This window comes from Cetorhinus maximus, chromosome 10 (assembly GCF_964194155.1).
Source record: "Cetorhinus maximus chromosome 10, sCetMax3.hap1.1, whole genome shotgun sequence".
NCBI lineage: Eukaryota > Metazoa > Chordata > Chondrichthyes > Lamniformes > Cetorhinidae > Cetorhinus > Cetorhinus maximus.
In genome coordinates this window covers 33954654-33981024 of record NC_135888.1, presented here as the reverse complement: position 1 = coordinate 33981024, position 26371 = coordinate 33954654, and the positions used below count along the sequence as shown (strand labels likewise).

The following is a 26371-nucleotide window of genomic DNA, read 5'->3' as shown; positions in this document are numbered from 1 at the left end:
AATAATGTGATCAGGTGAAAACAATACTTGGTGAAGATCAGTGAGATTTCCTTTTCATCCAGACAATAAATAACAATGGCAGATTTAACATGTGTCAGTCTAGATAGTGAGAGCTGGGCAGCTCAGTCCGGGGCATCTGTAGAACTGAACTTAATCCTATTCTGGCTCTATATCATCATCACCTGGAATTTACACAAGTAAAGGTACCAGCAGAGGGTCTAATGAGAACCCGGTTGATTCTTGTCTCTCCTTGGAATGTAGAGGCTAGTAATAGCAGTTCACTGTTTCCCTGCCTGACATAGTTATTTCAGCACAGTCTAGGGACAGAACACGCTGGCTCAGTACTCATTAATCAGTGCATTAACCGATTCAGGCACTGGAGAACTATCAGTTACATTGTCTTATTTTGTATGGTCACGCTCTACATCATACACAATCCCCAACTGTGGGTATGGATGAAGGACAGAGAGGCCATAATACTCAACATCAGTTAGCTTTACAATTGTAAGATTAAGTCTGAGCTACTCCAATAAACATTAAAACATAAGTTATATTACAAATATTTCCTTGTGTATACACTGTTGTTCATTTTTCATTATTATTCCATGTCTTATTTTAACTTTAATTTGGAACTATTCCTGACTAATTCATTTTTTTCTGCTGAGTTCAACTTTTATTGCGTAGGTTTAACATTTTTCTCCTTTCTATCTTCCTTCTTGTGCTTTTTTGTGCATCCAAAGGTGCTTTTTCTGATAGTTAATGGCAAGTAGCTTGTGATGCATATGGTTATAGTGCAGATATCACCTTGTCAATCTTTCACACTTGTTTTCCACATCAAATAGGAAGGGCCTGTTATAGGCATGTGGCTCTGACTGCAGCTCAGTAAACACTGCTTTTACCATTCCGTAAGCGAAGGCATCTGATTATTTTTCAACCAGAGCTGCTATTTCTCATTCAGACTGCAACTGAAATCGCAACCTGCTGTTTGTTCAAGTACTTTTAGAACTAATGCAGCAAAGACATCTTCTGTATGAAACCAATGCAGAATTACCAAACAAACAACATTAACGGAAACATTTTACATAGTTTTATCAAAGCAGCATTTCCATTCATGCTTTGCAATATAAGGACAAACAAACTGAGTCAGTAGGCCTGAACTGCAACCTATGGAGTGCAATGGCAGCTTGATAATGGGAAACTGCATAGTGAGCAAAATCCTTTTTTCCAATTGTTCCCATTAAAGCACAAAAGCTTTTGTGCTCGTCACAGTCTCTGGTAATGTAGATGTCCATTCAGAAGTTTGCATAATTTTGACATTGGTACGTGAAGGCACTTAGCGTCATGTTGTGAGGTCTGCCTTTAGCCTTCCTCCTGTGCTTTCGACACAGTGCCATGGATATCAACCTGGAAATACTGCAAAATGTAACCAATGACTTCCAAAAAATCCTAGAATGGCCCTTACAAGTGAAATCAAGTAGTTAAATGTGTTTTATACCCTAAGCAGTAGGTGTATGCAACATTCTTTCACTTACATTAGAAGAAAAAATACATATAAATCTATGAAAGCCCAAAGGACCAAACACAAGTGAAACTGGTGGTGCTTTTTTAATCAGAGTTCTGGAACATGCTTTCCTAATATTATTGTATTTTTCTTTTCAATGGTTTAAGCACCTTTAGGTTTCATAATTTGATTGGCTATGGGAGAAACCAACTTTAGGGTTCGGTACACAATCCACGTTGACAACATGTGGCAAAGTTACCACTGTTCCTTGGGAACTTGCAAGTTAAAACCTATGGCCTAGAAATCTGATGTTTCTGCAGCTGTATTGGAGGTATAAAACAAACACAAAAGCACAGATTTGGTAGGTAGTATAAAGGGATAATTTTGGCACTGGAAAGGGTACCACCCGCCATGTTGGTGTAGCCATCAAGAAATGTGCTCACGCCCAAACCTGAAGCAGTTTGAATAAACTGCTTGATGCACCCTTTTGCAAAATGATTTGCAGCGCTGCCAGGATGGGTGTATCCAGTAAAACATGCTCTTTATGTGATCAGACCTGCAGTCCTTAAGGGGCCCATTGAGGTCACTACTAAGGTGGTATGTTTTATAACACATACTTACCTGAAGGTTAAGTCAGGAGGAACATACCCGCAGCGTTGACGACCATTGCTACATCCTGCTCGTCTCCATTTTTCTTCTGAACACTATTACCTTTTCTTTCCCCATCAGTCTCCTCCCAGCTGATCACACTCCCTCACACCCTAGCCCTCCCCTGGGTGAAGCAAACCAATTTCTCAGCGTATGTTTTTTAGACCAAACCTCATCAAAAGACAATCACATCCATCTAGCAAGGGTTGATCATGACACATATGGAAATTCAGTGAGCCATAGCATCAGTTTGTTGGCTCCATTGTGTGGTGTGGGCTGATTCTTAGTGTTCACACTGAGAAGTAAACAGTCAAAGTATCAGCCAGAAAGATTTCCCAAGGGAGAAGTTGCGGAAAAATAAATGAACATGTTGATGTAGCTCAGAAATAGTAGAACGTGCAGTGAATATTTTTGGCAAATTATTAGTCACGTATTTGAAATCAGTTGTAGTCACAACCGAGATGCTTTATTGCCATTTGAAACAGGGAGTCAAATGGAAAGTTATCACCTCATGAATATAAATCAAGCTGAGCAAGATAAACAGGGCCAGTGCCTGTGAAATTACTGGATTAGCCACTGCAATTCCAAGCAAGTGGTTAACAAATGAGCCTGTTGCTCTATTTTGTTCTGTTAGAAATACATGTGTGTGATTGCAGTTTTTGCATGTGGAGAGGAGCAAGTGATTTGCATTCTGCTGAGGTACCATTAGCTTTTTTTGGTTAGGAACTATTGGCATATGTAAAATAAGAAGCAAATTTGTGCTGTCCAGTGTTAAGTTTCAATGATATTTTCATTCTTATGTGTCTCAGTCTACATCTGTGCAAGTGCTTTGTATTGTCCCTTTTGTTGTAGGAGACCATCACTCAAATAGAGACCCTGGGAATGAGTTTTTTTTATATGAATTGGGACCCTGACAGCAGGGTTAAATGGGGGTCCCAACCTCGCACTGTGTGGGAACAGTCAGTGATCTTCACTCGATTGACCAATTAGTGGCCAGAGGGCATGCTTGCCATCCAATTATGGACTGCGGGCAGCTTTCAAAGCTGGAGGGACAATAGGACGTCCTTCAGCAGGGAAGGAGCTGCAGCCTACTGTTTCAGGGAAACAGGAGAGAGGACGCCTTCAGTCGCCCTCTCAGTAACTTTTAAAACTTTTAAGTTAAAAGGTGACCACAGCAGCCAGGTCACCATTGTGAATGGGAAATGCTTCAGAAGGTGGTCTTTGGCCACAGCTGAGCCCAAACAGGCAGTGAGCACCTCAAAGGCATTCTGGAGCACTGACTCACCAGTCTGCTGCCTGGAGGCCACCTCCAGCAGGTGACCTGGAACCCAGTGGTTCCAGTTGGAATTTGCAGGTGGGTAGTCCTTCTGATCCTAATTGTGCTGCTGGGAAAATTGCAGAAATTCTCCCACTCCGCCTCTGTCCACCTCTCTGAGCTCTTTCAAGATGCTGCTTAAAACCTACATCTTTGACTAAATCTTTGGTCACCTGCCCTGATGTCTCCTGCATAGGCTCAGTCTCATTTTGTGTCTGATTACAACAATGACAACTTCCATTTATATACTGCCTTTAGTGCAGTAAATACTGCAAGGCATTTGACAGGAGCGTTTCATTGTGGTGAAAGTCTGAAGAAGCAAAAGTATCAATATGCGATTGGCCATAAGCTAAAATGTTGCAATGTATTTGCCTTCAATTTGATTAAAAGAGAGAGTCTCACTCCCAGGATCCCTCTAAAGTTCTCTTACTAAAGAGTAGGATTATGATAGGTTTAAGAGGAGATTTGATAGAAATGCTCAAATTCATGAATGGTTTACATAGAATAAATAAAGAGAAACTGTTTTTGGCGGAAGAGTTAGTAACTAGAGGATATAAATTTAAAATAGTTGGCAAAAGTACCAGTGGTGACATGATTTTTTTTTTTACATAGCAAGTTGTTGTGCTCTGGAATGCATTGCCTGAAAGGCTGGTGGAAGCAGATTCAACAGTAACATTCAAAAGAGAAGTAGATAAATACTTGAAGGGGGTAAGAAAATTACAAGGCTATGCGGAAAGAGTAGAGAAATGGGATGAATTGGATAGTTCTTTCAAAGAGAGCTGGATGGCCTCCTGTGCCCTGTCATGAAATCAGGAATCTCGGGAATCAGCAGGAAAACTCTCCACTAGTTGGAGTCATACCTAGCACAAAGGATGATTGGTGTGGTTGTTGGAGGTCAATCATCTCAGTTCCAGGACATCACTGCAGGAGTTCCTCAGGGTAGTGTCCCATGCCCAACCATCTTCAGCTGCTTCATCAATAATTTTCCCTCCATGATAAAGTCAGAAGCTGATGATTGCACAGTACAGTACCATTCACAACTCCTCAGATAAACAAGCAGTCCAGGCCCAGATGCAGCAAGGCCAGATTCAGGTTTGAGTTGATAAGTGGCAAGTAACATTCATGCCACACAAATGTCAGACCGTTTCCAACAAGAAAGAATCTTCCTATCTGTGCTTGACATTCAGCGGCATTACCATGGCTGAATGCACACTATCAACATTCTAGGGGTTACCATTGACCAGAAACTTAACTAAACCATCCTTATAAATACTGTGGCTACAAGAGCAGGTCAGAGTCTGGGAATTCTGCAAAAATTCTGCCAAAGTGAATCATCTCACACATCCCCACATTATACTCAATCTTCTACACATATTTACAAAATTAGTAATATAAATTGGAACAAAAACAAATAATTGACTATAAGAAGAGTCCTTCTCTTTCTCCCTCCGTAAGAAAACTGGGAAAGACCCATTGTGGCAATCAGACATTTGAATTTCTTTTCTTTTTGAGAGTCTATGCTCTAACATTGTAGGATTTGAGTTTAATAGACAAAGAGATGAGATTTACTCCCATGTATTTATGGTACCTGTGAGTTTCACGCTGTGTTGTTAAAGATGCAGTTCTTTAGAATCCTTCTCTTGGTTCTGTTGAGTTCCTCTCACATCAGTAGAAATGAAATGCCAAAATAAAGAGATCTTGACAAGTTCATTTTGAGGCAATAAATTTACTTTTGTTGCATGTTATGCAGGTGCTCGATTTAGTAGAATCCAGTGCCAAAGGGAACATGGTGTCAAACAAATTGATAAAAGGTTAGACAGCTATAAGCTATTTAGATAAAATAAGTTGGACACTTTACAAGCAAGCACAGAAGTCCCATTGTAATGATTCACATGAGTAACTACTGAAAAGTGAGTATTGAAAACAATGAAGTCTAAGATGAGTAAATTCATGGATTAAATGGTTTGAATTTATTTTCCTGACAACTCCAACGGGGAAAATTTCTGAATATTATATTATTTAAATTGCACCACATTAATATGTGGTGAGGATGAAAAATTTGAAGACATGTCAAGTTATCCTGAGTTCAGTGATTAGACCTATATAATGCTGTCAAAATCCACTGACCCAAAAATAAAAATTGAACCACAAAGGCAGATGGACTGCCAATTTCAAATTATCCAGTCAAGGCCTGAAAGAATGCTAACTAGAAACATAAAAGCAGATAGTTAGAGTTTCTACAAGTATTTTTTTTAAAAAAGAGCAACTAAAGTTAATGTAGATTCTCTAGAGAGTGATTGGGGAATGAATAATGGGAAACAAGGAAGTGGCAGAAGCATTGAACAGGTATTTTGTGCCTGTCTTTACTGAAGAAGACACAAAAATCACCCCAAGAATACTTGAAAGTTAAGAGGTAAAAGGGAAGGAAAAGGTACTGGGAAAATCATTAGAGCCTAAGGCCTGAAAAGTCCCCTGGAGCTGATGGGTTGCATCCTGGGGTCTGAAAAGAAGTGACTGCAGAGATACTAAATGCATTGATTGTAATCTTCCAAAATTCCCCAGATTCCGGAAAGATCCTAATGGATTGGAAAATCGCTAATTCAACACCTTTATTCAAGAAAGGAGGGGGGGGGGGCGGGAAGCAGGAAACTATAGGCCAGTTAGCCTAACATTTGTCATAGGGAAAATGCTAGAATCCATTATTAAGGAGGTAATCTAGCAGAACATTTAGAAAATCATAATACAATCAGGCAGAGTCAGCATGGTTTTATGAAAGAGAAATCATGTTTGACTAATTTATTGGAGTTTTTTGAGGAAGTAAAAAGCAAGGTGGATAAAGGAGAACCTGTAGTTGTGGTGTACTTGGATTTCCAAAAGGCATTTGATAAGGTGTCACTTCAAAGATTACTACACAAAATAAGAACACATGGTGTAGGGGGTAACATATCAGCATGGATAGAGGATTGGTTAGCTAACAGAGAGCAAAAAGTGGGGATAAATGGGTCATTTTCTGGTTGGAAAGCTGTTACTAGTGGAGTGCCACAGGGATCGGTGCTTCAACTATTTACAATCTATATCAATGTGTTGGATGAAGGGACTGAATGTATGGTAGTTAAATTTTCCGATGACACCAAGGTAGGTAGGAAAGCAAGTTGCCAAGAGGACATAGAGAGTCTGCAAAAGGACTTAGATTGGTTAAGTGAGTTGGCAAAAGTTTGGCAGACGGAATGTAATGTGGGAAAATGTGATCTTGTCTATCTTATGAACTTCCGTTTTGTCTCACGGACAAATTTCTGTGCCAAGGTTGCACCTGATTGGTTTAATTATATATTCATGAAATATCAACAAATCGTAACTGAACAGCTAGAAAATATTACAATTAAAAATGAGAATTACCAATCAAACTCTGCAGTAAGTAAACAGTTCCAAATAATAACAGAATGAGGAAATGGGACCTAATTAAATTAATCAAAATATTTCAGAAGCTCTTGCAAAGCCTTCTCAATAATCTGAGGTTTCATGTTGGAAATAAAGCATTAATATAGCCCTGTCCCCCCACATTGTCTAGTGATAGGCATGACCTGACAGCGCTAAAAGCAAGTACTATGAATTTTTTGACAACAAAACAAAGTAAAATGTTCTTTTTGAACTAACTTTGATTAGAAGGGATGCAACTAAAAATATACAAAGACTTGTCTGTTTAATCACTGACAGCACATCAGTATTTTTTAGCAGTTACTATTTTCTAAGTGCAGTTTTCTGAGAGGCTTTAAAAAATGAATGACCTTTATCAGGTGAGGAGGAACCTTATTTATTTCTTTACTAGCTGATCTCTCAAGGAACTGACCACAAGGGACTCTCAAGGAACTGACCACAAGTGACTCAGAGGACATTGCAATGTATGATGTGTGAAAGTAAGAGAAAATATGCCCTCTGGAGATTTTTTCCATATTTTGAGGGGGAAGTATTTTTTTAACAGCAGTGCAGAAGCAGAGCATGATGGAGTCCTCCACAGATTTTTATGTTGATTGGAATCAGAGAGTTGAGAATATTTTTTTAGAATTCAATAAGGGTTGAAGAAGCAGAATTGGAGTTGAATGTGGGTGTTTTTATAAATAAAAGTAATACATGCATACATAGAAAATGAAACGGGAAAAAAAAGTAAATCTAAATTCATAGACTTGCCTATATAAAATGAAATGAAAAAGAGTGGCCTTGGATGACCAGTGTCAGAGCACCCCTCGTGGTGGATAGAGCAAAAGAGAGTGAAAGGTAATATTCTAACAGGTCGTACAATGTTACTTTTCACAAGTATTCGAAACAACTTTTACATTTTAGGCATGATCTTGCTACATGCCAATTGTAACATCAGCAATTAGGCAAAACAAAAAAAGAGACTCAAGAATTTTAATCTATCACAGACATATTGCATTTACTTATTTTTGTCTGTAAGCAACATCATGGGAGCTTTGTATCAATAAAAACCTTGTGTCTGCCATTTGAATATCACAGAAAAGACAAATTTCCTGGGAATCAGTAAAAAAGACTTAGTTCACTGTCTCTGAGCATGCCATTCAAGTTTCTTTCAGCAGTCTACCTTACTCAATGAGAACAATGGCACAGGGAGACAAACAAAAGTTGGGAAAAAAAAGCACTTATTCTAAAGAAAATTGATTCAGCTTCTGTCGCTCTCCCCTTCAAATCTGCCATCATCACCCCTCCTCAAAAAAAACTACCCATAACTCCTCCGTTTCTGGAAACTACCATTCCATCTCCGATGTCCCTTTCACCTCCAACTTCCTCAAACAAGTTGTCACCTCCAAAATCAGTGCCCATCTTTCCCAGAGGAGTGTGTTTGCATCCCCCCCAATCTGGCTTCTACACAGTCATAGTACCAAGACTGTACTTATCAAAGTCACAACTAATATCCTCATTGACTGTGACAAAGGTAAAGCATCCTGCATGAGCTTCCTAGAACTCTCTGCATTGTTGACCATGGAATTCCACTCCAATGCTACTCCACCATCATTTGGATGGGTGTGTCTGTACTTGCCTGGTTTCATTCATATTTGTTCTGTCATAGCCAGAGAATCACCTACAATGGCTTCTCTTCTCAATCCTACATCCTTGCCTCTGGTGTTCCCCAAGGATCTATCTTTGACCCCCCCTCCTCCCATCCTTTTTCCCATTAAATGCTGCCCCTCAGCAACATCATCCAAAATCATGGCATAATTTTACACATTCAGACTGATGATATCCTCTCTTCCACCTCTTCTGACCCTTCCTCCATCTCTAAGTTGTCTGACTGCTTGTCCAACATCCAGTATTGGATGAGCAGGAATTCTCTCCTATTAAATGTGGGGAACACAGAAGCCATTGTTTTTTGGTCCTCAGAAACTCCATCCCTCTCCCTGGAACTGTCTGAGACTGAACCAGACTGTTCAAAACCATATTTGACTCTGAGATAAGCTTCCTATCACACACCTACACCGTCACAGAGATCATTATTTCCACCTCCCTTACATCACCCAACTTTGTCCTTGCTTCAGCTTATCTGCTGCAGAGATCCTCACCGTACCGTTGTTACCTCTAAACGTGATAATTCCAACACATTCCTGGCCATTGTTCCACATTATACTCTCTGCAAAGTTTAAATCATTCAAATCTCTCTGCCTGTGTCATCATTCACACTAAATCCCATTCATCCATTACCCTGTCCTCACTGACCAACATCAGCTCCTAAACAAGCAACGCCTCAGTTTTAAAATTCTCATTCTTGTTTTCAATTCACTTCATGGCCTTACCCTTCCTATCAGTCCAGCCCTGCAATCCCCCGATATCTCTATAGTCTGAAATTTCTGGCCTGTTGAACATTTCCGATTTTAATTACTCCACCATCAATGGCCATGCCTTCAGCTGTCTTGACCCTCCACTCTGGAATTCCCTCCCTGTATCTTCCACCTCTTTTCCTCTCTTTTCCCCTGTAAAGTCACTCCTTAAAACCTACCACTTTGTCCAAGGTTTTGGTCATCTGGCCGAATATGTCCTTCTATGGCTCAATGTCCAATTATGCTACTGTGAAACACTTTGGGTGCTTTATTATGTTGAATGTACTATATAAATGCAAATTGTTGTTGATGAGCTTCCCAATGGTAAAGGTGAAACACTAAGGCCAGAATGTTCCCTGAATTGCACTAAGTGCAGTGGCGGGTGTACTAAAAGTGATGCGGTGCTGCCTGCGAAGCCTGCCGCTGATGACCGCGAGCGCTGCCCTAGCAAGATAGGCAAACAAAGCTTGAAGTCCTGAACGAAGTGCAGGTCACCAAGTGCACATCACTTATGTACCATTGTGTAACATGCCGGCATGCAGTCACGTCGATGTGAGCTCATGATCCAGCGTGGGGGGGATGCTTCCAGCGAGTAGGGATTATAATGAGATTCTAACGTATTGATATTCGCTTCCCAACATGCGGCAGCAGGAAATGTGGCCTGCCATTGACAGGTGGAGCAGACGATCGCAAACTGGTTTTACGACGACGTGAAACCGATTTTTGCCATCTCCCGATATTTTCCGCTCCCGCCCGCTATGACACCTGCGGCAAGTGGGAGCGCAAAATCCTATCTTAAGGTTTACATGGCTGAAGGTGCTAGGTTTTGTTTATCGGTGGTGCTGAATTTGCCATGACAACAGCTGAAAAGTTATAATAGACCTCAAGGCCCTTGGGCTAGGGAAAGGAAATAACAAGGCAAGGTTTCCACTCATGAATGCTACTGCAAAGTGCATATGATGTTAGTGGATACTGGGTGTGAATAGGATTGCACTCAGTTTATAGACTTATAATAACCTGCTGAAGGTCACTGATTAAGTTCACATGTGAAGAATACTCACTCCAGGGAGATAATAGAGGGCTGCTGGCATTCTTGGAACTAATCCATAGCAAGCAGAACGCCTTCAAGGGAGCAGGGGAGATAATGGGGAGAAGAAAAAAATGTTTTTTTAATATTAAAGGCACATAACCATCTGGTAAAGCAGGTTACAAAATAGTTTATCAGGTTATTGGATTAGACAAGTGCGCACTGCCCTCACAAAGCCAGGAAAGGTTCAGCAGAAGTTTGCACAGAAGCAGACACAACTTTTGGGGGACTGCCACAGACAATGTGGTGATATTTTAACAGGGTTTTGCGCGTAGGCCCTTTCCAGCTGTTTTGTGAGCTTAGCCTTTGGTCTCTGGTGACAAAAAAAATTCATTTAAAATTCACTTGCTTCATTACAGTATATTGCAGCTGATCTCTCGTCCATATCTGGAGGATAGACGCAAAGGAAAGGCATAGTTATGGCATAGTTATTGGTCCTACTGAACATGGTGGCAAGCATCACTGGGAATGATCACTGATTAATAATAGGAGGTGAATGAGTAAAATATGTTGCTGAGCTTCATTGCAGTTCTTGTGAGTAATGAATGCCTTTCCCATTTGTGAAAGAGTTCTCTTAAACCATCATGAGAACACAACTTTTAATATTTTTGTGTTTCCTTTTTTGAAATAAAATCAAAATTGGGCATACAATTAATTGGGTACTGATTACTCCAGGGAGTCTGTGTACCGATATTTTATTAATTTGAGGAATTTTACCTGAGAAATTTATGAAACTGAATATTGTAAGAGAATAAGAAAAAAGATTCCACTGGTGCTTTTGACGTAACAAAGACTTGTTTATAAATTGTACATTTATAATTCCTCACATCTTGCAAAACTATGACAGAAGCATTATAGTGATCAGAAGAGTGCTTTCAGTGTCATTGTGGGCGAGTAACACATTCACCATTCCACGTGCAATAAACATCGCAAAAATGTTGTTGTTAATTTATGCGAATCAGTGTCCCAATCAGGGTTCGTTTAGAGCATGTCACAATTCGAGTAGAAAGCACAAAGAAGAAAACTTTCACAAATGCGTTTATGATGCTGTTAGACATAAGGTTAAGTTCCCCAGCTGGGAGAGACACTCAAAGAGAATTGCAGGTCAAAGATCCAATGCTATTGTTTTTTTGTACCTGCTTTGCCATTCCATGCTCCCCTGAAGCACAGCTGGCATTGGTGAATTTAACTGACTGCAATCAGCAGAATTCTTATCTGAGGAATGTTTGGCTGAATTTTCCAGGCTTCATTTCTAGAGGGATAAAATTGAAAAGCACAGAATTTATGTTAATCTTGTATAGAACCTTGGTTAGACCACACTTGGAGTACTGTGCAGTTCTGGTCTGCATATTACAAAAAATATGTAGAAGCACTGGAGAGGATGCAAAAAAGATTTATGGTAATGATACCAGAATTGAGATGTTATACCTGTCAGGAAAGATTGAACAGGCTGGAGCTTTTCTCTCTAGAAAAGAGAAGATTTTGGTGGTGACCTGTTAGAAGATTTTTAAGATTATGAGAAGGTTTTATAGGCCAGAATCTTCCGTTCGGCATGTGGGGGCAGGCCTCGCATGCCGACGCGTTAAATGACGAGCGGTGACGTTGGGAATGTGTCCCGACATCACCACGAGTCATTCCGATCTTCAGTTCGGCAGGCGCGCACCGGAGTCGGCACGCCCTCCGAACTGCCACAGGCCTGTTAAGACCATTAATTAACTAATTAAAGTGATTGTCAGGGCTACCCGTTCAATCTTAAGGTTGGTGGGCAGGCAAAGAGCCCAGGTGGCCTTTGCATTTTTCATGAAGCCTCATCCACAGGCGGGATGAGGTTTCATGAAGTGATTATCAATTAAATAATATGTTATGAAAATTCATAAACATGTCCCAGCTCATGTGACAATGTCACATGAGGGGACATGTCTGAGTACTTTTATTTTATTTTTTCCAATGTTTCATTATTAAATTAATCACCCTGAGGCAGTTCCATACCTCAGGGAGATTCCTGCGCTCCCGACCCTTCCTCCTCCCCCCAAATGTTGCAAATTTATTAGTTCACATAAATACTGAGTTTGTTCTCAAGGGTCAATTCAGATTAGGTATACATTTTAACGCATGTGAATCTCACTGAAATTGTCACTTATACATTTCTTGCAATTTTCTGCACAAAATAAAATAAAAATGAGATAATGAACATGCCCTTCAAATAGACTTGCATTAAGAGAAAACATCCAATCATGGGAAGTGAGTATAAAATAAAGGTTAGGCGTGCAGGAGCACCAAGGGTGGAGACTGAGGATCAAAGTCGGCTGATAATGCTAAGATGTATAATGGGTCATGAATGCCTCTGTGCATACGTTAAGGGACCACCTGAAATTGTGTTTGGAAAATCTGCCCAAATTTGTTTAATGCACTGTTCTTACAGATCCTCTCACCCTCACTATAATAATCACTATAGTGACTTGTGCACTGACCCTATGGGCAGGATTTTGCCCTTGGCGAGGATGGTCGGGAAGTCGACCGCCGCCCGCGATTGGCAGCGCACTGCGATTTTACGCGGACGGGCCAATTAAGGCCCGCCCAGCATGGAACGCGAGCAGCAGCGCTCAATGCTGCGGGTGGGGGGAGGAGGGCAAGAGGGCCGAGCGTGAGCTTCGCGTATGCGCGCAAAAGAGTGCTTCAATCTCCCTGAGATACAGAGCTGCCTCAGGGAGATGAAGTGCAGTTTAAAAACACTTAATGAACAAAGTAAAAATGTCATAAAACATGTCCCCACATGGGACTCCGTCACATGAACAGGGACATGTTTTTAACTCAAGTGTAAAATTTTTATTTTATTTTTATTTGCTTTAGGAAACCTCATCCCGCCCGTGGATGAGGTTTCCTAAAAAATGCAAAGGCAGGGCCTTTGCGTTTTCACCTGCCTGCCAACAGTAAGGTTGGACGGGCAGTGTAAATTTGAATTTAATTAACTTTTTAGTGGCCTTAATAGGCCTTTCAATTGGCAGCGGGTGCGCTGCTGACTCCAGCGCACACCCGCCAAACGAAATATTGCATGTCATTTAACACTCAGCTGGGTCGGGTGCGCACCCACCCACTGACCTCAATATTCTGCCCATATGTTAAATAATTTACACACTAAATGCACCAGCTGTGGCGTAGAAAAACCTGATGTCTGAAACTTAGTCAATTATGCTGTGATCACTAGAACTTAAGAGTTTTTCCTCACAACAAACTCTTTGATTGCTTTTGATGTCAGTTGAATGCCTTCTAAGCACTTAAATAACGCAAGCTGATTGCAAATGATGCTGTTGGAGCTTTGTGTGATTTCATTTCATGCCAGTTGATCGCCAATGATATCATTTGATCGTTCCTTGATGTCAAATAATAACTAAACGATTGCTTCTAAATGCAAATTATTGCAAATGAGTGCATATGAATGCTGCTGAACACAGAATTATGTCAAAACTTTCTGGTGGGGCAGTATGCTCTTCATTTAAAATGATTTAAAGATGCTGTATGGCTACAATATGCCACCCTTTTGGAAGCTTTGTTGCCATGGGTCTTGGCCAGACTGCTCTGAATTGTTAACGGGTACCTTGATATTAGATCAGTGCAGCTAAAAGAGGGACTGCTAATGACCTACAGTTTCTGTTTGACTGTGGGGTTTTTTTGGCACTTTCCCCCTGATACCGACATGAAAGATGGCAGAATTTTAAGTGCAAATTGCATCAGTGCAATTGAAGTTCCAGTGATCTTTTGCTCTAGTTTCAAAAACATCATGCTAGAAGCAGACCCATTCTCCACCACCACTACCCCACGACACCCCACCCCACCCCACCCCCCAAACAAAACTGGTCACATCCATCAAGGTGAATTAAACACCACTGGATTTTCTGCTAATGGTGTTTACTTGCAAACCTTTGAGGAGATTCTAAAAATTAAGCTGGGACTTTTGGCGCAAGGGCATTAATCAGTACATTTTGGAGGATTTGAATGATTTTTTAAAAGTTTAAAAATGAACTCACTACCCCAATCTAATTAGAAAATAGTTTTGTATATATTTTTAAAATTCATATTCAGCAATTTAAAATCAGATAATTTGCAGGCGGTGGATTGACACTTTTAAAATGCATCATTCCATTTTCAGCTGTATTAGTCAAACTGCACTAAGTTAGCATCTTAAATACGTCAAGGAATATTTTTTAAAACAAATTTTAAGAAAAATTAAAACACTGTTTTGTGCTGTTTCATGGCAGATAATGTGTTTGCAGGGGGACATGCTTGTCAAAATGATGCAATTTTAGGCACAGTTTCCACTGGAATTACCGATTGCGCCCAAAGTGGAAACTTTACCCAATACAGCCTATAGCGCAATCAAACTCAGCACCTAGATCCTGATGAAATTCTACATTTGGAATAAGGAAGGCCGTTTTACAAAAGTAGTGTATTCTTCACATTTGTTTTCTATGGGTCTCTAGAAAAGTGGCCTGTTGACAGCGACAGAATCCTCAGTTAAATAAAGATCTATATGCACGTTGGCTTGTCAGAACTGAATGGAGCACTCTGTGCAAACACAATAGCATCTGCTAACTGCTCATTTCCCATTTTACCCTTCAGAAAGACAAGACCTTCAAATGCACTGCATAATGGTTCAGGACTAACAGTGTATGAAAACAGTAATTTCAGATTCAAAACGCTATTGGTGAAATGACCCAAACAAAAGCACTGAAGAGACAGAAAAAGAAGAGCAATATTGCACCATAAACACTTTAAAATAAGGAAAATGAAAATCCACAGGAAAGACAGTAATGTTTTTTTGTTTTGATTTGATAATTTGCCCTGTGGGAGAAATCCATCCTGTCTGGATGTTACAGAAAGTAGCACTTTCAAAGCAATAAAGTCATTGTTGTCAGCACAGTGGAAAGGGTAATAATTGTTCATCTTTCCATTAGCCATGGATCACCTCTGTATCCAGTAGAATTACTGCCCAAGTTTAATAATGTTATGCCTCGGTCTAATTATCTTGCCTGCTCTTTTGGTGAAGCTCTGTGGACAAGAACTTGTGATATTATAATTTATCTTATTGATGTCTTTAACACCACCATATGGTGGTTATAACTCTAGGAATAGACCACAAAAAACAAAGTTACATGTCAGCTTCAATCCATTGTGCTGTCTCACCTCTGAGTCAAGCAGTTGTGGGTTTAAGCCTCACTTCAAGATCTGCGTACATGGTCGAGACTAACACTTCAGTGTAGTATAGCGGGAGTGTTGTGTTGTCAGAGATGAGATATTAAACTGAGGCACTATTGTTCAAATGAATGTTAAATATTCTGTTGTACTACTCATTGAAGAGCGGGGAGTTCACCTGGTGCTTTTTGCCAACATTCTCCCTGGAAACAACATCAACAAAAAAAAAATCTATTTTAACAGGTCATTCCTCTTATTTCTGTTTGTGGAACCTTTATGTTCACAAATTGGTTGTCTAGTTTGGTTACATACTGACAGTGACTACACTTCAAAAAAGTTGTTCATTGGATGTGAAGGGCTTTGAAATGTCCTGCAGGTCTGATATGGTACAACAGAAACTCAAGTCACGCTTTCTTCAAACTTGTTATTTTGAGGTAACAGAGGAAGAAAGGAAAAGAAATGAAGGAGGAAAGAAATGACTCAGGCTGTATTTACACAAAGACTTGCAATGGGGTTGATTCTTAAATGCCCTCTGAAATGGCCTAGCAAGACACTCAGTTGTATAAAACTGCTAAAAAAAAGTCTAAAAGGAATGAGGCTGGACAGACCACCTGGCATCGACTTAGGCACCGGAAATGACAACGGCAAACTCAGCCCTGTTGGCCCTGCAAAGTCCTCCTTACTAACATCTGGGAGCTAATGCCAAAATTGGGAGATCCATCTCACATCTGCCTGATATAGTCACACTGATGGAATCATACATTATAGACAATGGGCAAGGTAACCTCCTGCTGATTACTACGTACCGTCCATCCTCAGCTTATGAATCAGTACTCCTCCATGTTGAACACACATGGAGGAAGCACTGGGGGTGGAAAGGGCGCAGAATGTACTCTGGATGGGGGACTTAAATGTCCATGACCAAGAGTGGCTCAGTAGCCGACTACAAACCAAGCTGGCCAAGTCCTAAAGGACATGTCTGCTAGACTGGGCCAGTGGTAGGTGGTGATGGAAACAATAAGAGGGAAAAACATGTTTGGCCTGGTCCTCGCCAATCTTCCTGTTGCAGATGCATCTGTCCATGACAGTATCGGTAGGAGTGACCACCGCACAGTCCTTGTGGAGACAAAGTCCCCTCTTCACTGGAGTGCTGCTTTGGGCTGCATGAGAGTGCTTCTGTTGGAGTTTGGTGAAAGAGGGTCTTTTAAGGGTTAATTTCTATCTACATTCTAATCTTTCTTTAATTTAGCAACTAACTAAAAGTTGCTCTTTGGGTTGGCAGACTGGCTTGCAACTGCAGCTAGTTAAGTAGTTAACTGGCTTAAAAAGGTTTTCAGAAGCTAGATTCAGACAGCATAAAAGCAAGTAATCTACAGTGCTGCTATTGCCTGCACTGGAGTGCTGTTTTGGACTTCATCAGAGTGCTTCAGTTAGAGATTGGTGAGAGGGGGAGTTCGGTGAAGAAGGAAGGAGGGATCCTTTCAGTTTCCACCTCGCTTCAGTAAGAAGAGTGACAGCCTCGGTAAGCAGGACCTGGGGAGTGTTTCTTCGGTCCTTAATACTCTGTAAACTAGAGGGAGTAAAAGTAAAGGGAGTAATTTAAGGATAAGTCATGGCAGGGCTGCTGGGCCAAGTGGAATGGTCCTCATGTGTGATGTGGGAAGTCAGGGATACTTCCAGTGTCCAGGGCGACCATGTGTGCAGGAAGTGTCTCCAGCTGCAGCTACTTGAAATCTGTATTTCAGAGCTGGAGCTGCAATTGGAGTCACTGTGGAGCATCCGCAAGGATGAGATCTTCATGGATAGCATGTACAGTGAGGTGGTCACACCGCAGGCAAAGATTGCACAGGCAGACAGGGAATGGGTGACTGTCAGACAGAGTAAAAGCATTATGCAGGTAGTGCAGGAGCCCCCTGGGTCAATCTCCCTCTCCAACATAATTTTCATTATGGATACTGCTGGGGGGAGATGGTTTCTCAGGGGAATGCAGCAAGAGCCAAGTCCATGACACCACAACTGGCTCAGCTGCATGGGGTATAGGGGGGAAGAATGGGCAACAATAGTGATAGGGGAGTGTATCGTAAGGGGAACAGAGAGACATTTCTGCGGCCACAACTAGGATGGTATGTTGCCTCCCTGGTGCCAGGGTCAGGGATGTCTATGAGCGGCTGCAGGACATTCTAAAGGGAGAGAGTGAACGGCCAGAGGTCGTGATCCATATTAGTACCAATGACATAGGTAAAAACAGGAATGAGATCCTGAAAGCAGAATATAGGGAGCTAGGAAATAAATTAAAAAGTGGGACCTCAAAAGTAGTAATTTCAGGATTACTCCCACTTGCGAGATCTGAAATGGGAGAACAGACCAGAGGAATGCATGGCTGGAGAGATGGTGTAGGAGGGAGGGATTTAGATTCCTGAGGAATTGAGACCAATTCTGGGGAAGATGGGACCTGTACAAGCTGGACTGGCTGCACCCCAGCAGGACTGGGACCAATATCCTCGCAGGGATATTTGCTAGTACTGTGGGGGAGGGTTCAAACTAGATTGGTAGGAGGATGGGAACCTGAGCAGGGAGACATGAGAGAGAAATAAAGATAGGGATGAAAACAGAAAAGTAGAAAGCAAAAGTGGACGGCAGAGGAAACAAGGGATAGCAGCAAATAGGGCCATAATAAAAATGTGTAAAAATTCTAAAAAGACAAAGATATGAGGCATGAGTTGGCTAAGATAGATTGGGGAACTTCATTAAAAGGCATGACGGTGGATAGGCAATGGCTGATATTTAAGGGACGAATGTATGCATTGCAACAGTTATAAATTCCTTTCTGGTGCAAAAACACAACTGGAAATGTGGCCCAACCAAGGCTTACAAAAACAATTGAGGATAGAGTTAGATCCAGAGAGGAGTCATATAAAGTTGCTAGAAAAAGTAGCAAGCCCGAGAATTGGGAGCAGTGTAGAATTCAGCGAAGGAGGACCAAGAGATTGATTAAGAAGGGAAAAAGAGTATGAGAGTAAACTTGTAAGGAACATAAAAGTAGGCTGTATAAGCTTCTACAAGTATATAAAAAGATTAGTGAAGACAAATATAGGTCCCTTACAGTCCAAAATGGAAAAATGTATAATAGAGAACAAGGAAATGGTAGAGCAATTAAACAACTACTTTAATTCTGTCTTCACGGAGGAAGACACAAATAACTTCCCAGAAATGCTAGGGAACCGAGGATCTTGTGAGAAGGAGGAATTGAAGGAAATTAGTATTACTAAAACAATAATGTGGAGAAATTAGTGTGGGACTGAAAGCCGATAAATCCCCAGGGCCCAATAATCTACATCCCAGGGTACTAAAGGAGGTGGCCATGGAAATAGTGGATGCGTTGGTTGTTTTCTTCCAAAATTCTGTAGATTTTGGTACACTCCCGGCAGATTGGAGGGTGGAAAATGTAACCCCACTATTTAAAAAAGAAGGGAGAGAGAAAACAGTGAATTACAGACCAGTTAGCCTAACATCAGTAGTAGGGAAAATGCGAGAGTTTATTATAAAAGATGCGATAACAAGACACTTAGAAAACATCAACAGGATTAGACAAGGTCAGCATGAATTTATGAAAGGGAAATCATGTTTGACAAACCTACTGGAGTTTTTTGAGGATGTAATTAGCAGAATAGATAAGGGAGAACCAGTGGATGTGGTGTATTTGAATTTTCAGAAAGCTTTTGATAAAGTCCTGTGCAAGAGGTTAGTGTGTAAAATTAAAGAACATGGAATTGGGAGTAATATATTGGCATCAACTGAGAATTGGTTAGCAGACAGGAAACAGAGAGTCGGAATAAATGGGTGTTTTACGGAGTAGCAGGGGGTGACTAGTGGGGCACCACAGCGATCAGTGCTTGGGCCCCAGCTATTCACAATATATATCACATCAGTGCAAAAAATAAGGTTGACACATTTGCTACAACCTTCAGCCAGAAGTGCTGAGTGGATGATCCATCTTGGGTCCACAGCATCACAGATGCCAGTCTTCAGCCAATTCAATTCACTCCACATGATATCAAGAAGCGGCTGAAGGCATTGGATACTGCAAAGGCTATGGGTCCTGACAATATTCCGGCATTAGTACTGAAGACTTGTGCTCCATAACTTGCCGCACTCCTAGCCAAGCCGTTCCAGTATATCTAAAATGCTGGCATCTACCCGGCAATGTGGAAAATTACCCAATATGTCCTGTACACAAAAAGCCGGACAAATCCAACCCAGCCAAATACCGCCCCATCAGTTTTCTGTAGAACTTCAGTAAAGTGATGGAAGGGGTCTTCAACAGTGCTATCAATTGGCACTTGTTTAGCCATAACCTGCTCACTGACAGTCAGTCTGGGTTCTGCCAAGGCCATTCAGCTCTTGGCCTCATTACAACCTTGGTTCAAACATGGACAAAAGAGTTAAACTCATGGCTGGCATGAGCGGACAATATGGTGAGAAGGTAAAAAATCAGTTCCACAACATTGTAAAACCAGTTTGCAATCGTCCGCTCCGCCCATCAATAGCGGTCCGTGTTTCCCGCTGCTGCATGCTGGGAACTTCATTTTAATACATCTGCATATCATTATAAGCCCTGCTCGCTGGAATCATCCCCCCCACATTGGATTATCTGACCAATAACACCGACGTGTTTCACAACTGAACGTAAGTGACATGCTGTTGGCAAGCTGCACTTCACTCGGGCATTTCAGGTTTGTTTGCCTACCTGACTTCGGGCAACACTCATGTTCATCAGTGCCAGGCTTCACAGGCAGCACCACATCACTTTTAGGGGGGCTTACGGGCAGGTCTCTGCTTATGAGACCAACCCTGAGACTGGGGTGGCTTATCAATGGCTGCAGGGCTATGGCTTGCTTGGGGAAAGGGGCTAAGTGGTCTCAGGTGAGGGAAAAGGCTGCAGGGCTAGGGCATTACTGGGGAAGGGGGGTATCCCAGGGTGTGTGTGAGGACACATGTTGATCTGTGCAAGTGTCCTCAAGAGGGTGAGGGCTGAGGAGGCAGTCTCCAGAGGAGATGAGGGGCAGATGGAGATGTAAGGGTGTATGTGAGAGGTGATGCCCCTTGAGCTGGCAGTGAGTGAGATGCCAGTGAACGTGTGGTGGGCTTGTGAGTGCATGAGTTTGGAGCGATGAGATGGATGTCTTACCCTGGCGGCACGGATGAGATCATTCATCCTCTTTCTGCACTGGATGGTGAACCTCTTCTGTGCAGCGTTGGCGCTGACCACCTCTGCCACCACCTCCCAAGCCGGAGTGGTGACATTGTTGGCCCCCTGTGGCCAGAGTGAAGAGTAGAGGACATTGCGGTGGGCTCTAATGGTGTTCAGAAGGCATCCCAGGGATGTACCACTGAATAGGGGGCTGCAGTCTTCTTGCCTATCTGGGCTGGAAGCACTGAGAGTTGTGCGCATGGCTGCACTTTAAATATGGCGCCTGGCATGAGGAAGCAGCGAGGTATCAGCGTGGTGGGTGAATAGACTTAGCCCACCAACAAAACGGCATGTTTCCCAGTAATGTATGGTTAATGAGGCGGGATTGTCATGATACAGCATGAAAAGCTGGCATTGCGGCCGGCGGGTAAGATGTTCTTTTTCCTGCCCGCCCCCACACTTAGTGCAAATCTGGGACGATTCCGCCCATGATGTGGAGCCATAGAGACCAGGGTTTCTCTGGTTCAATCTTTGGCCTGTGCTGAGCTAATTGATGTCAACCAGGGCAGCAGCTAGCGTTAATATTGATTGGCTTCGAGGCTCCAGGACACTGAAGCTGTAGGCTCATGAAAATATAGAGAATTGATGAGCAAGATAAGATTGACTGGTCCATCAAGACTGTCCCACACTTTTCCATTTCCACTCCTCCACCCCTCCACTCTGCAGCCATATACTCTCTATGAGGAAAAGGAAAAAATGGAGGGAAAACCCAGGCCAATAAGGGAAACAGTTTACTGGTAAATTCCCTTTCAACCTCAGATCCTCAGACATGAAGAGTGGCCACTTTGGCAAGGTACATTGGAGCTGCCAGTATTTGTTGAACTGTAATCTTGCCAGAGTCCACACCTTCAGGCGGAGAGGGGGAAACGTAAAATAAAGAGAGAAAATATATCATTCCCAATGCTTCATGAGAGGAAAACAAATTCACAATGAGTTACATCTATGATGTCATCTTTGGCAGACGACTGTCTATGTTTTTTGACCTTTACTCTAGGAAAATAAAAGATTGGTTGAAAGGCATCAGAGCTTTAAAGTATTTGTAAAGGAAGCCCAAGGTTTCATCGGTCTGGACTGCTGGCCATTTGCATTTGTTTTCAGTTGGTCTGTCAAGACCATTTAGTTGAATGTGAAGAAAGGTCTGCACTAAAGAAGCCTTAAATTTAAGGATTCAGTAAATTATGCAAGATGCATGAATCAATTTGACTCATGTTAGAGTAATCACTGCCTGCCAGCCACTGCCAATAATCAAAAAAGCTGTTTTTATATTTCAAGGGTGCTTTTGTATATTCATCAAAACGAGTTAAACTTGTTCAGATAGAAAGCCAATAATTAGAAATTGGAAACTACAAGTGCTCGGAATTTCCACAGGAGTTCTCCGGGGTGGAGCTTAGTGAAGCTTCTTGGGAATTAGCATGTCAAGAATGTGATATCAGGAAACGGCTGAAAGCACTGGAGACTGCAAATAGCTGTGGGCCTGACAACTTTCCAGTAGTCATACATACTGGAGACTTGTGCTCCAGAACTAGCTACGCCCCTTTTCAAGTTGTTCCAGTACAGCCACAATGCTGGCATGTACCAGACATTGTGGAAAACTTCCCAAGGATGACCTGTCTATAAAAAGCAGAACAAATCAAATCCAGTCAATTACTGCCCCATCAGTCTACTCTTGATCATCAGCAAAGTAATAGAAGGTGTCATCGACAGTGCTGTCAAGCAGCACTCACGGAGTAAGAACCTGTTCACTGATGCTCAGTTTGAGTTCTGCAATGACCACTCTGCTCCTGGCCTCATTACAATCTTCATCCAAGCATGGATGAAGAACTCAAGAGGTGAGGTGAGAGTGACTGCCCTTGACATCAAGGCAGCATTTGACTGAGTGTGGCATCAAGGAGCCCTGGATAAATTGAAGTCATTGGGAATCAGGGGGTAAACCCTCCACTGATTGAAGTCATACCCCAGCACAAAGGAAGATGGTTGTGGTTGTTGGAGGGCGATCATCTCAGTCCCAGGATATCAGTGCAGATGTCCCTCAGAGTATTGTCCTAGGCCCTGCCATCTTAGCTGCTTCATCAATGACTTTTCCTCCTTCATGAGGTAGGGATGTTTGCTAATGACTGCACAATGTTCAGTAACATTCACACCTCCTTAGATACTGAAGCAGTTTGTGTCCATATGTAGAAAGACCTCAACAATATTCAGGCTTGTGCTAATAAGTGGCAAGTAACATTCATGCCACACAAGTGCCAGGCAATGATGATCTCCAACAGGAGAGAATCTAACCATGTCCCCTTGACGTCCAATGTCATTACCATCACTGAAATCCCCCATTATCAGCATCTTGGGGGTTACCATTGACCAGAAACTGAACTGGACCAGCCATAGAAATACTGTGACTACAAGAACAGGTCAGAGATTGGGAATTCTGCAACACCCCTCCTGACTTCCCAAAGCCTGTTGACCATCTACAAGGCACAAGTCAGGAGTGTGATGGAATATTCTGTACTTGCCTGGATGAGTGCGGCTTCAACAGCACCCAAGAAGCTCAACACCATCGAGAGTAAAGCAGTCCATTTGATCGGCACCCAATTCACCAACTGAAACATTCACTTCCTCCACCACTGACACAGTGGCAGCAGTGTGTACCATCTGCAAGATGCATTGGAGTAACTTACCAAGGCTTCTTTGACAACACCTTCCTTTCCTGAGACCTCTACCACCAAGAAAGACAAGGGCAACAAACTCATGGGAACACCACCATCTGGAAGTTCCCCTCCAAGTCACACACCATCCTGACTTGGAACTATACTGCTGTTCCTTCATTGTCACAGGTTCAAAATCTTGGAATCCCCTTCCTAACAGTAGGTGTATCTGTACCAGGTGAGCTGCAGCAGTTCAAGGCAGTGGCTCATCATCACCTTCCTGGGGGCAATTAAAGGATGAGCAATAAATGCTGGCCTTGCCAGTGATGCCCAGATTTCCTCGAAAGAATGGTGTAAACGTTTACTCTAATTCTCCAGGATAATCACCAAGCTACTGCTTATGTGATACAGGAGGACACTGAGAGAACTCCACAGAGATTTTCCTTCAAGATTTTTTTTTAAATTGAAAGTTTTTTTCTCCTCCTAATTTTCACCTCTTTTCAAGGTATTGAGTGCTTGTTGGCACCTGGCTGTCTGGGCATTAGTTTATCCAAGTGGGCATTATTCATCTGAGGGCCTTGGAGGCAACAGAGCTGAACCTGATCTCCATACTTCTGAACTTTCAGTAGGGATCACTGGATAGTGATCAGAAGTGACAATCAGTTCAAGTTTATTTTAACCTGCCTTAATCTTGTGCGCTGAGGCCAATTGTAGCATCCATAAGATCAGTTGGTTCAGAGCTTCTGGTCTGTATGGCTCAGTTACTAACGGGAGAAATTCCTTCAGCATTCAGGGGAGCCATGCACCAATGCTGAGCCATAATTTTCTGTCAAAATAAGGGTGAAGCTAATGGCACTCACTGTTACACACATCAGAAAGCAACTTCAGGTGGGGACAAATATGTGGTTAAAGGTGAAAATCTGGAAGCTGCAATCTGAGATGCCATGAGCTGCCTGAAAACAACTTCTCACTGAGTGGGAGGCCATTCAAATACATTGAGAAGCACGCAGTTCCTATATTTATGTGGTAGATATAAACTAAGCTTGCCTTTTCAGTCTAAATACAATTTTTAATGGTGCAATATTTCTAAATTACAACCAAACAACCTTGCTGGCTCTGACAATGAATGATTGAGTGTGGAGTTTCATTGCTTCAGCTTTTAATGACTGAGTATTTTTTTTTCTTCTTTCTCTTCTCTCTTTTTCCCATTCCAATCTTTCCTCTCCTCTTTTCATTTTGTTCCCTGTACTTGATTTGAGATTGAATTCATATTCCAAATGACGATTCCTGTTTCAGACTCTGCACTGCTCATGAACAATTCTTTTAGCCAATCAGTTAAGATATGCAGTTCACACAAGTCCTGGGTGTCCTGCAGGGAGCACCACACTATTTCAATTGCTAACTTATAGTAACTTTCAGTGCAAAAACTCATTGAAAGTGTATGAGCACGGGCAAGTCTAACAATAAATTCTGACCCATTATTATTGAGATGATTTGGTTACTGATGGCTTGTCACCCTCTTGAATAGATTAGTAGTAGATGTTGAGGAATATGGTACACCACCATAACAACAATAGCAACTACTTTCATTTATGTGGTGCTTTTAACATAACAAAAATAAAGGTCCACAGCATTTTCAGTAAGAAATGTCATGTCAAGTTTCTGGGGGAAAATATTATTGGTGTAGTTATAACCATAGCATGGTTACAGGACAGCAGAGGGCCATTCAGCCCTTCCTGTCCATGCTCGCTCTCTGCAAGAGCAACTCAACTAGTGCCTATCCCCTGCCTTTTATCTGTTTCGCGGCAAACTCTTTTCTCTTCAGATAAATATTCAATTCTGTTTTGAAGGCCCTTGATTGAATTTAGCTGCACCATGCTGTCAGGCAGTGAATTCCAGATCACAACCACTCGCTGCATAAAAAACGTTTTCTTTGTGTGTCTGTTGCTTCTTTAGCCAATCACCTTAATCGGTGCCCTCTGGTTTTTGATCCTGCTGCCAAGAGAACAGTTTCTCCCTATTTACTCTGTCCAGACCCCTCATGATTTTGGGGTGGTCTCCATAAAACCTCTTCTTTACCTTTTCTTCTCCAAGGAGAACAGCCCCAGCTTCTGCAATTTCTCCATGTAACTGAAGTTCCTCAGCCCAGCAACCATTCTCATGAATCTTTTCTACACTCTCTCTAATGCCTTCATGCCCTTCCTGAAGTGTGGCATCCAGAACTGGAGACAATTCAGTTGAGGCATAACCAGTGTTTTATACAGGTTTGTCATAACATCCTTGTTTTTGTATTCTATGCCCCTGTTTAGAAGAACATTGGAACGTAAGAACATAGGAGCAGGAGTAGACCATTCAGCCCTTTGAGCCTGCTCTGCCATTCAACTAGATCATGGCTGATTGTCTACCCCAAAGCCATTTTCCTGTGCTATCCCCATATCCCTTGATATTATTAGTATCTACAAATCTATCAATCTCGGCCTTGAACACACACACACACACACACACCCTGCGGCCAGGGAAAACATCCTTTCTGCATCTACCCTTTCTAACCCTTAAGAATTTTGATAGTTTCAATGAGATCACCTCTCATTCTGCTAAACTCTGGAGAATACAGGCCCAGTCTCCTCAATCTCTCCTCATAGGACAGTAATTAGTCTGGTGAACCTCTGCTGCACTCCCTCTATGGCAAGTATATCCTTGCTTTAGGTAGGGGCCCAAGACTATACACAAATGTAGCATAGGATCCAATATTCTTTATTAACCACTTTCTCAGTCTGCCCTGTCAGCTTCAATAATTTGTGCACATATGCCCCGAGGTCCCTTTGCTGCTGCACCGCCTAGTGAAATTAATCACTTCACACTTCTCTGCATGAAATTTTATCCAACACTTATCTGCCCATTCCACCAGCCTG

General features: G+C 42.0%; 1 protein-coding gene across 6 annotated transcripts in view; it reads left to right on the top strand.

Moving 5' to 3' along the window:
* The window catches only part of astn2 (astrotactin 2), a 1702785-nt gene that overhangs the window by 946681 nt on the left and 729733 nt on the right, over positions 1 to 26371 (top strand). The gene's annotated exons all lie outside the window — the stretch shown is intronic.